This window comes from Cupressus sempervirens, chromosome 11 (assembly GCF_028749045.1).
Source record: "Cupressus sempervirens isolate cs-2001-9-10 chromosome 11, ASM2874904v1, whole genome shotgun sequence".
In the NCBI taxonomy this organism is placed as follows: Eukaryota; Viridiplantae; Streptophyta; class Pinopsida; order Cupressales; family Cupressaceae; genus Cupressus; species Cupressus sempervirens.
The window spans coordinates 45,163,576-45,174,920 of NC_143128.1; positions in this window are offsets into that span (position 1 = coordinate 45,163,576).

Sequence of the window (11,345 nt, forward strand, 5' to 3'; positions counted from 1 at the left end):
GCATTATGAAGTTATTATAAACATGTGCAAACATGCAAATGGAATCCAAGTTCCAGATCTTAATTCAACAAAGGAGATATGAAAGCAAATATCAATCAAGACATGGTGCTGATATACGGCTTGGTTATGTAACTGCAACTATAAGTTGGAAAGGCAAAAGTGTGATAAATAACAAAGGTACTGTAACTCGGTAATGCATGCATCTATGACCAAGTGATTTTGGCCTAACTTCACGCCAATATGATAGTATGAATTTGAGGCTTAGGACTATTGAAAAGCGTTGTAGCAATGTTAACTATAATATCTCACGTTGTGGACAGCAACTAGCAAGCAAATGACTGGTATTTTTCAATGCATGTGAGTGTGAAGCAACCTAAAACAACATACTAGGGTTATCCATGGCAATGCAAAGTCATGCCATAAGACATAAGAGGTTGTTGATATCACGAGTGTGCAATTATACTAGCAAAAGAATAGCTATATAAGACTTACTCGGTAACCAGCAAATGAAATGACTTTGAAAATATTAAATTTTTCCTAATTACAACAGCCATGGTTTCACTTCCAATATGTAATATGGTGCAAACAGTTAGTCATCAAACAAGAGGTTTGAATACATAATTCATATCATCTTTCAGAACTTTAAGTTATCATTAAATGGAAGGATGTTGTCAGATGTGCTAATTTCATAGTAAGAGAAAGAGATATCAATTGAAGAATGTGCCAAATATCTTCTACAACAACAAGAAGCCCAAGCACGGAAATAAAAAGTGGGAAATCCACCTTGTTGTGATTTTTTGAGGACGAATATAAAGGCCACCAGTAAACGAGGAAGACCATTTCAAAACTGGAGTTTCGGTTTTCCAAGCAGAATTAATCAAGTTTGTTGTTAGTTTCAGCAACATTACAAGTTTCAAAATCATTCCTTCCTTCAAGTAAAGGTCCCAACAAAGATAAATGCATTTCGTAGCACCCAAATACAACCAGAATATCTATACAACAATGAGGGTTTGATAAGCCATCAGAGAAAAGGAGAAAAATCTAAGTGTTCTCACAGCCACAGTAAGAACCAGTGCGAAATCTGAAAAGTGGATTCAACTTAACACAATGAGGAGAATTTATGTGTTAGCAGCAACTTTATCATCTTCCTACACTTGTTTGTTAACAACAACAACACCAAGTAATGCAAAGTTTAAAATACAAAGAGCTAAAAAGTGCAAAAGCTAGAACATACAATTCTTCTATGATGATTCAATCAGCAAGACATCTTCCATAAAACCCGAATCAACTTTTTCTATAAAAGGGATCACAAAGCAATCAAATTCGCAAGGGTGAAGAAGAGATGTATTTACATCATATGGCGGCTAGAATAAGAAGCCATCTGAATCTCACACATCCAAACATCAAGCAAGAGATCATATGAAGCATAATATGCATAGAAACAACTTCCAGCAAGACCTATGGTGGATTTAGATGAAGAAAATTTGGCAATACAGTGGCACTAACATTATGCATTGGACCATGAAATGCATGCAGATGAAGATACATCGATGAAATCCAAATGCAAAAGGGCCCGAAATGGATTCTTTTGGTATTAATAATAGGTTGAAGATATGTTCCTCAAATATGGTGGCTAACAAAGAAAACCGGTATGCATTATATGAAGATCAGCAAGACATCTTCCATAAAACTCGATTTTAAATAACAAACAAGCATACCTCCATGGTGGCTTACAGCAGGTTGAAGATATGTTCCCAAATGTGGCGGTTCAAAATAACAATAGCAAAGCCGACTGATCATCTCCAAGTGCGACTCATAAAACTTCCAGAGAAGGAGCAGGCAGTGGGCAAAAAGAATCAAGCAACAGAGCTCCATCTTCTTCAAACCCTTACTCCTCTCCTAGTTGTGAGCTCAAAATGTATGAATGAAATAAGTTAGGGGTTTCACAATATTAGTCTGCCCCTTTTTCATTCTGCATAAAAATTTGAAGTCCGGTGTTTTGGGGGGAGTCTTTTTGCCATGTTTTAATTTCCCAATAGTTGCGAGCTTTTGCCCAAGTCTTCCTACTTGGGACTCAACTCTTTTTATTTATTTGCAAACTTTTTTTTTGTCTAACTCTTTAGAAGGTTAAATATATATTTCCTTTATTAGTTACTTTTTATAATTTTATTTTTTTATTTTTTTATTTTAATAAGCTATTTTATAATAAACATTAAGTAATTAATTCTTATTACTTAATGTTTTATATATAAAATAATAACTAATACTTATTAAAATAAGAAAGTGTAAATCATATTATAAAAATTTATTAAATTATAGATATTAGATGATTTATATTTTATTTAAAATATAAACCATTTAATAAGTATCATTTAATAAGTCTCATGATAGGAAATAATTATTTATTTTCCTTTTTAAAAGAGTTAAGAGACATATTTTTTGCAGATCTTTTTAATTGAGTGTTGAGTTGTGTACGATAAGACTAGGGGGCAAGAAATCATTGCTTCTGGAGTCTAGCAGGAGTTTTGGGGCTTCATTTATGAGAGGTAGTTGGTGATGTTATTAGACCATGCCTTTTGGGCTATTTGGTACACCTTTTTGAAGTCTTGTAAAAGACTCAAGTTGGCCTTTGGGGTTGAATCCGACCCAGCATTTATGGCTTTTGGTAAAATGTAGTTGGAAAAAGATGTTAAGTATGAGTTTTTCAACTCATTTTAGAGGTTCTGATTTGTGTGGATAGAGGTTTTGTGGCTTTTTCTCTAAGTCCTGGACTTCATTTTACAGAGTTTGTAATTCATTTATGGAGATATAATACAGGTTGCAGTAGTGTGATTATGCTTGGTGAAGTTATCAGTGAGCCCTTTTCCTTTCTACAATCTCTGTGTGCATTTTAAAATGATTGGATAGGTTAACTTTTGAATGTTTCATTATTCCCTATTTTCTGTCTCGTTTCAGCACCTCTGTGTAGAACAATAAGTTTGTTTGCAAGTTATAACATGTGTTCTGGGTGAAATTAATCAAAGGAAGGTATTAGTTTGTCTTCCTTTTTGTAGTTTCAGTGGAAAACCTTATTATAAATCATTTTTGCAAGCCTTTACAGGAAGTTGTGCTTCATATGTGTTTCATAAAGCTATATTATCCTCTCTGTTACATGTGGGTTACTTTTCCATATCCCTCTTTGGTGTATCACTTCCTTAGCTTAAGACTTAAGGTTTAGTTTTTTTTTTTTTTTTTTTTTTTGGTTTTCAGTAACTTCTCCCCCTTTTTCCTCAAGTTTCCTTTAAGTTTCAAGAGGTTATCACTGAGAGATTCAATAGGAGCCGGCCTAGAATCTGGAGGTTTCATCTCACTATCCAATCCCATATAGTGAAGTGAATCCCATGTTAAGTAAGGGTTACTGAACGTTTTCCCATTTAGTAAAGGGTGCAAATCTTGAAACTTAACAGTTTTGGCATGCCCGATGGGACCCGAATACATTTTCCAACTGTGCTGGTACAGCTTAAAGCCTTATTTCAACCAGCCAGTAGGAAATGATGAATTTATGAGAAAGATACAAACATGAAGTTCCAGTTCTTTTGAATATCTGTAGCTAGAAACTCCAAAAAGACGTGGAAGGAGTCTTGCTAGAATGAAGCCAACACCAAGAAGGCAACTATCAGCCCCTGGTTTTCGCGTGTACAGCAGAACAGGCCAAAGGAAAGTCAGAAGCTCAGCAAGTCCATTAGTAAGGGGTGAATTATTTGACATATCTGCTGATTCACCTACAAATTTAGCAAGTACTGGTTTTATACCAGCAAGTACAGCAAATACGAGCTTTCAGCAAAGTGTTCCTGCTCAACAACAACCTATACAACAGCAACCTGTGCAACAACCAGTACAACAGCCTCTACAGTAACCTCCGCCAATGGTGAGATAGTTTGCTTTTGTGCCTTTTAATCAAGGGAGCCCCTTGAATTTCGCTCAACATCATGACATGCCACTTGCAGCATTGAAGAGTCTGCCAGATTTTTCTGGAGAAAATCAGACTACAGCTTATGAGCACATAAGGGATGTTACTACTTTGTGCAACGTACATCATGTTACAGAGGAGAATGTGGCTACTAAGTTGTTGGCGGCATCTTTAAAGGGGAAAGCATTACAGTGGTTCAGAAGTCTAATCGTTGTCTCCATAGGCTCATGGGATGCTTTAGGTGACGCTTTGACGAAGCATTTTGGGGACAAGTCTGACTTCTTGTCACTAGTAGAGCAGCTCACAACTATAAAGCGCGTGCCATAGGAGCAAATGATGGATTTTAACAACTGGTTTCAAAGAACCTGGACTAGAATACCCATTATGGTAAGACCCTCAGCCGATCATGCTTTTCTCTATTATTTGAGAAGCTTAAATAGCGATATATCAGTAATGATTCAATCTATGCGAGGTGTTTCACTGCCTCGAGCTTATGATATCACCATTAGAGCTGAAATAGTCTTATCCAGGCTGATAAAATAGCCCCTAGACCTCCAATGCCCATTTTTCCGAACATCCACCCAAATATACCATTGACAATTCCACCTTTTAACCAGTTACCTGTTGTTCCTAGCCAAGAAATTATTATCGCAGGCCCTTCACAAGAGCTGCAGGAGATAAAAACAGTCAGCTCAAGATCGAAAACATGATGCAAACTTTTAGTAACGAACTGGTTAATCTTAAAAAACAACAGTTCCAGCCTAGGCCACCTTACCAATAACAGAATCCAGTTGCAAACCCGCCTTACCAACAGCAAAATCAAGGTCAGGCCTAAGGAAATAGACAACCATTTCAAGGTAATGCAAGGGGTTATAGGCAAAATATCAATCAAAGACCTTTTCGACCTTATAACTTGGCCCCTCTTAATGTTGCGAATCCAATAAGAGACATAGTCCCCATGCAAAATAACCTTGCAGTGGATTTTGAATGGTGTTACCCAAATATACCATTGACAATTCCACCTTTTAACCAGTTACCTGTTGTTCCCAGCCAAGAAATTACTATCGTAGGCCCTTCACAAGAGCTGCAGGAGATAAAAAAACAGTCAGCTCAAGATCGAAAACATGATGCAAACTTTTAGTAATGAACTGGTTAATCTTAAAAAACAACAGTTCTAGCCTAGGCCACCTTACCAACAATAGAATCCAGTTGCAAACCCGCCTTACCAACAGCAAAATCAAGGTCAGGCGCAAGGAAATAGACAACCATTTCAAGGTAATGCAATGGGTTATAGGCAAAATATCAATCAAAGACCTTTTCGACCTTATAACTCGGCCCCTCTTAATGCTGCGAATCCAATAAGAGACATAGTCCCCATGCAAAATAACCTTGCAACGGATTTTGAATGGTGTTACCCCTGTAGCGAACCGCATAATCAGGCCACATGCACAAATGGAGTTATAAACCAGGCATTAATGGTACAAAATACAGTGGCAGGACAGCAAAATACCACTTATGATGCACCTACTCCTAAAACCAGCTTCCTTAACTAGCAGAAAGATGAGTTTTGTGCAATCAATAATGACTCACCAATATCAACAAATAACCAAGCTAAGAAAAGAGCCCTTAAAATAGAACAAACAGCAAATAAGGGTAGACTATCTGATACTGCTGAACCATCATCAAGTGCCACAAATGCAGTGGGAGACACTCACGTTTCTGTCGCTAAGGAAACCGTTCCAGGCCAATGGAGCATGGTGCTATTAAAGCACATCAGAAATCACACTTCGCTGCACCATTTAATATCGTGGAGAACATGAAGAAGATAAACATGTCCATGTCAATGTGGGAGACTTTGGCCATCCCCGGTCAGGCAGATATCTTGCAAAAGGCTCTCTTAGATGAAGCAAATCCCGCAAGGGTGATGAATGAACCAGCAAGAGTGGTGTTAACCAGCGCTGATGAAAAGGAGGAGGACAGCAATAAAATTGCCATGAAACCAAATAAGGTAATAAAACTGTCTTCTTTCTATCTTTCCTTGAGTATTGGCGATAAACTAGTCCATAACTGTATGGTAGATAGTGGAGCTACAAGCTCAGTCATGCCAAAAAAGATAGCTGACCAATTAGGACTAAAATACCAACCCATTGAAAAGGGTGTTGTTCAGCTTGATGGGACATCCATAGGTACTATAGGCGTGATTAGAGATGTGAGTGTCACCCTTCATGCCTGTCCTAATTTTGCCATTTAGCAGGATATCTATGTTATAGATTTACCTCCATACTTTGCCATTTGTTTGTCTAGAGATTTCACAGCGAAGATTGGTGGTTACCTGTCATCCGATTGGTCCCACATGCTTTTTAGGACTAGATATGGCACAAAAGTGACGATCAAATTGGAGTTACTTGCAAAAAATCACATAGAGCCTTATGTTCCTAGTGCTGTCAATGCGAACCTGCTTGCATTTGACCAAGCAGAATGTCATACAACTGCTGAAAATCGAACCCAGCTAGATGATGTCCTAGATATTCTTCTTAATGAATGGGCATCAAGTCAAACATATGAAAACCAATTTTATCATATGACGAATGCTGACTTAGGGACCTACATTATACATGAACAAAATGAAGTTATTCCCAATCTGGTCAATCCAGTGAATCAGTTGGGAGAATCCCAAGATCAGCTATGGAGCATGTTTTTCGATGGTTCAAGAGGTAAACAAGGTGCTAGTGGAGGCGTCATGTTGGTTTCACCTGACAATGATAGCTATTATGCCGCTTTCAAATTCAGTTTTTCTTGCACCAATAATACAACAGAGTACGAAGGGTTAGTTCAGGGATTAGAATGGGCAAGAAAGTGCGGTATTAAGTACTTGAGGGTGTATGGTGATAGTGAACTAGTAGTAAATCAAATCAGATGTCTGAATGCTACAAAAAATGACATTTTAAACTCTTATAGACATCGTGTTTGGGATTTTCTTGAAAATTTTGATGCATTTAATATACTGGTTGTTCCTAGAAAAGAAAACCAACATGCTGATAGACTGGTAGCTGTAGGAGCTCAATATGACATTATCAACAGCATGTCCACTCATACTGATCAGCGTCATGTCAGAATCATTACCAGGCCTTCAATTCCTAATAACGATGTTAGTTGGCAAGTTTTTGACAACGATGAACAAATTCTGGAATTTTTGCTGGAAGAAGATGTTTTTGCCAGTTCTAACTAGCAGAGATATAAAGATCAGTATGGCAATCAGGTGATACAACTAAAAAACAACAAGTTGCCAAAGGGTTTAGTAACGCTAGAAAGCATTTTTAATTTAGATGATTAGCTAAAACCTGGAAAAGCCAACTTACTGGTCAAAGAAAACCAGTATGCATATCTGGAAATTGCACCAGGTAAATGCCTTGAGTTCGACAAGGTAAATTCAGCTGAAGAAGAAGAAGCTTTTCTTCATTTATTTCAAGAATTCAGTGATGTCTTCGCTTGGCAATACAACGATTTAAAAGGGTTCAATCCAAGACTGGCACAGCATACAATAGAGCTCGAACCAGCAGCTAAGCCAGTTTGACAAAAGCAAAGGCCTATTAATCCAAAGCTGGAACCTTTGATGCAAAAAGAAGTTTTCAAATTGATCAAGAGTAAGATAATTTTTCCTATCAAACACACCAGTTGGGTTGCTAACTTGGTCTCGATAAGGAAGAAAAATGGGGAGCTATGGCTATGCGTAGATTTCAAAGACTTGAATCGAGTCTCACTGAAGGATAGACACCCGCTTCCATCCATGGAACAGATTTTGCAAAGTGTATCAGGGGCTGAAAGGTTTTCTTTGTTGGATGGGTACTCGGGTTATAATCAAATCCTGGTGAAGGAGGAAGATCAGTTCAAGACAACATTTACAATAAAATGGGGAACAATGGCGTACAAGAGAATGCCATTCGGATTGTCCAATGTTAGAGAAACCTTTCAGAAAGCCATGGAAATGGAGTTTAGTAATCTGATGTACAGATTTGTCTTAGTTTATTTAGACGATGTTACTATTTATTCACAAAAAATAGCAGATCATATTGATCACCTGAGGCAGATCTTTGAGCGCTGCAAAAAGTTTGGCATCTCATGAAATCCCAAAAAGAGTATTTTTCTGTGCATGAGGGTAAATTACTTGGATACATTGTATCTAAGTCAGGTATTACGGTGGACCCTGAACAAGTTGCAGCAATTTTGGAGCTGCCTCTACCACAACACAAGAAAGGCCTTCAAAGTTTCATTGACCGCATCAATTTCGTGCAGAGGTTTCTACCTGACATTGCAGCACTTCTCAAACCATTACCGGCCATGCTTAAAAAGAATACAGTTTTTACCTGGACGAAGGAAGCCAAAGAAAATTTTCAGGCCATTAAAGACGCATTAGCAGCATCACCCGTCCTAGTCAATCCAGATTTCAGTAAGGATTTCATTCTTTATGCTTATGGTGGACATGAGGTGATTTTAGCCACGTTAGTACAGAAAAATGCAGAGGGATTGGAACAGCCAATCGCATTCTTTAGCAAAGGACTAGAAGAATATGAGCAAAGGTACAATTTTGTTGAGAAACATGTCCTTGCTGTTGTAAAGCCTTAAAAAATTTAGGCACTTGTTGACACATAACAAGGTCCTCTTGCGTGTCACACATCCAAGCGTCAAAGAGTTTCTCCTGAGTAGAGATCTGAATGAGAAAAGAGTTGGTTGGATCACACACGTCATGGAATATGACGTAGATATCTAGATAACCAAGCTGGTTCAAGGGAAGGGTTTGTGCGAGCAAATCACAGATAAGGATATTTCGGAGCTAGAGGAGCAAGCAAATGTTATTTTACTAATCGGTGCTGCTGGAAACGATGATGGAACAACAAGCTGGTTATAGGATATGATCCATTTTTTAAAAACTAGTCAATGTCCAGCCACCTTAGATCGAGCAAAGCGAAGGTATTATCGCTTGCAATCAGCCCCTTTCATGTTGATAAATGATATTCTATATCGAAAAGAATTCAATGGAGTCCTTCTCAGATGCATAGATTCAGATCAAACTGCTCAAGTATTGCATGAATTTCATGATGGACATTCAGGAGGACATTTTTCTCCTAGAACAACAGCCTATAAGATTCTTCGAGCTGGCTATTATTGGCCTAATTTATTTAAAGACTATCATGCACATGTTAGAAAATGCGCTAAATGTGCCATGTTTGCAAGAAAAGAAAGGCTGCCAGCTTTACCCTTGCAGCCAATTAAAACCGAACAGCCCTTTCAAAAGTGGGGCATTGATTTTATTGGGCCATTAACCCTCCATCAAGTGCGGGTCACAAGTGGATCATTACAGCCACCGATTATTTCACACACTGGACTAAGGCAGCAGTGTTAAAGGATGCAAATGAATCAGCAGTCTTAAACTTTTATGATGACATTGTGAACAGATTTGGAGTACCAGATTCCATTATCTCTGATAATGCACTTGCTTTCATTGGAATGAAAGTCACCAATTGGGCTTCTAATCATGGAATATATCTCAGTACGAGCTCAAATTATTATCCGCAAGGTAATGGATTAGCAGAATCTTCCAACAAGAACCTGATAAGGATCATCAAGCGCAATTTTTAAGATAATCAAAGAGATTGGCATTCAAAATTGAAGGCTGCCTTATGGGTTGACAGGATCACCCCAAAACAAGTCATTGGAAACTCGCCTTATAGGCTTGTATACGGGAAGGAGGCTAGATTGTCAATTGAGACAGAATTACCAGTGCTTGATCTTGCTACACAACTGGTTTTATTTGAGGAAGGTGACCCTATGCTGGTGCGGTGCGCCCATTTGATGGAGCTGGAAGAGACTAGGAAAAAGGCCATGGAAACCATGGAATATCAACAAATGCAGGTAAAGAGGAGCTTTGATAAGAGAGCTCAAGCTCGAGAATTCCATGTTGGTGACATGGTACTAAAGTGGGACGTTCTTAAGAGTAGACCCGACCAACACAATAAATTTGATCACATGTGGGCTGGGCCATTTCAAATTGCTGAGTGTAAACAACACAATGCTTACCAGCTGGCTACCATGGAAGGAGACATCCTACTGATCCCTGTGAACGGGATCCACCTCAAACCATGTTTTGAGGTATGATTTTCAGTCCTACCTTGTACATAATAAGTTAGTTTCCCTTGTTTTCAATAAGTGTGTCTGCATTTTAGTTTTGTTTTGTTTCTGTTCTAGGATTAGTTTCCTATTTTGTTTGTAGTGTAGTTCGGTTAAGTTGCTGGTTTATGTTGTGGAAGCCGTCATACCCTCTCATCTCATTCATGCATGCGTAAATATGTGTACTCAAACGCACACACATATCCAACATACACATACATACACACACATATATCGCTGCAAATAAATGTCTGGCTGCCAGCCATACATATCTGCATACCCATGCATATGCTACATACATGCATCCATTCAATCCCACACATTCACCCATACATCAACCAAATGGTCGACTATGACGGTTTTGACTCCTAAAGTTGATGCTTGAGTTCTGACCCTGCATACTGATCAATCCAATAAGAGTTTTCAGTCTTATTGAACTCATGTGCATGCATTCAAAACCAAACCAGCAACTTTAGAAGTCGCTTTTGTCAGGTCTAGGTGCTAGGAATGCATAATTAGATTCTATGCCCGAGGAATAAGAGCAACTAAAAGCAAACTGGTCAAATGTCAAGCAGGCAGACATACAGCAGAAGTTGCCAAAAATGTTACCAAAATTTCACACATGCTAAATTTTACTAAGAAGTAACATCACAGAAAACATTGCAAAAGAAAGTATTCATTTCTATTCATTTTTATCATTTTGCAATCATTTATGAAACCATGCGCAAAAGAGATACAAATGTTCATTGTATAGATCATCACTGATACGTACAATTTTCATTTTTACAATATAAAATGAATTAATGTGCTGAATGGAGAAAGTCTCACACAAGTCATGAGGATAACTGATTAATTTTCTTTCATCAAGAAATACACTAACAGATAAATATATTCATGAAAGAAATAGGAATAGAGATAACCAGTCATTGCCTATTGCTTTGACTGGTTATGGTTTCTTTTCCTGTCGCACTTGTCCAGCTCCGAGCTCCACGCTCTCCAGTGACTGCAAAAAACATAAGGCAACTGATGTTAGATCTCGAGGGATCTAAGCAATGACTACCTACCTCTACGACTATATTTTCTATCTGTCAATGCATTCTGTCATGAAGGAAAACAAGCAGTGATATTGACATTTAATGTTAAAAAGAAATAAAACCATTTGTGAGTGTCACGAGCTCGTGCTCGAACCTCATAAGATATGCAACAGAATAGAAAAGATGAACAGACTAAC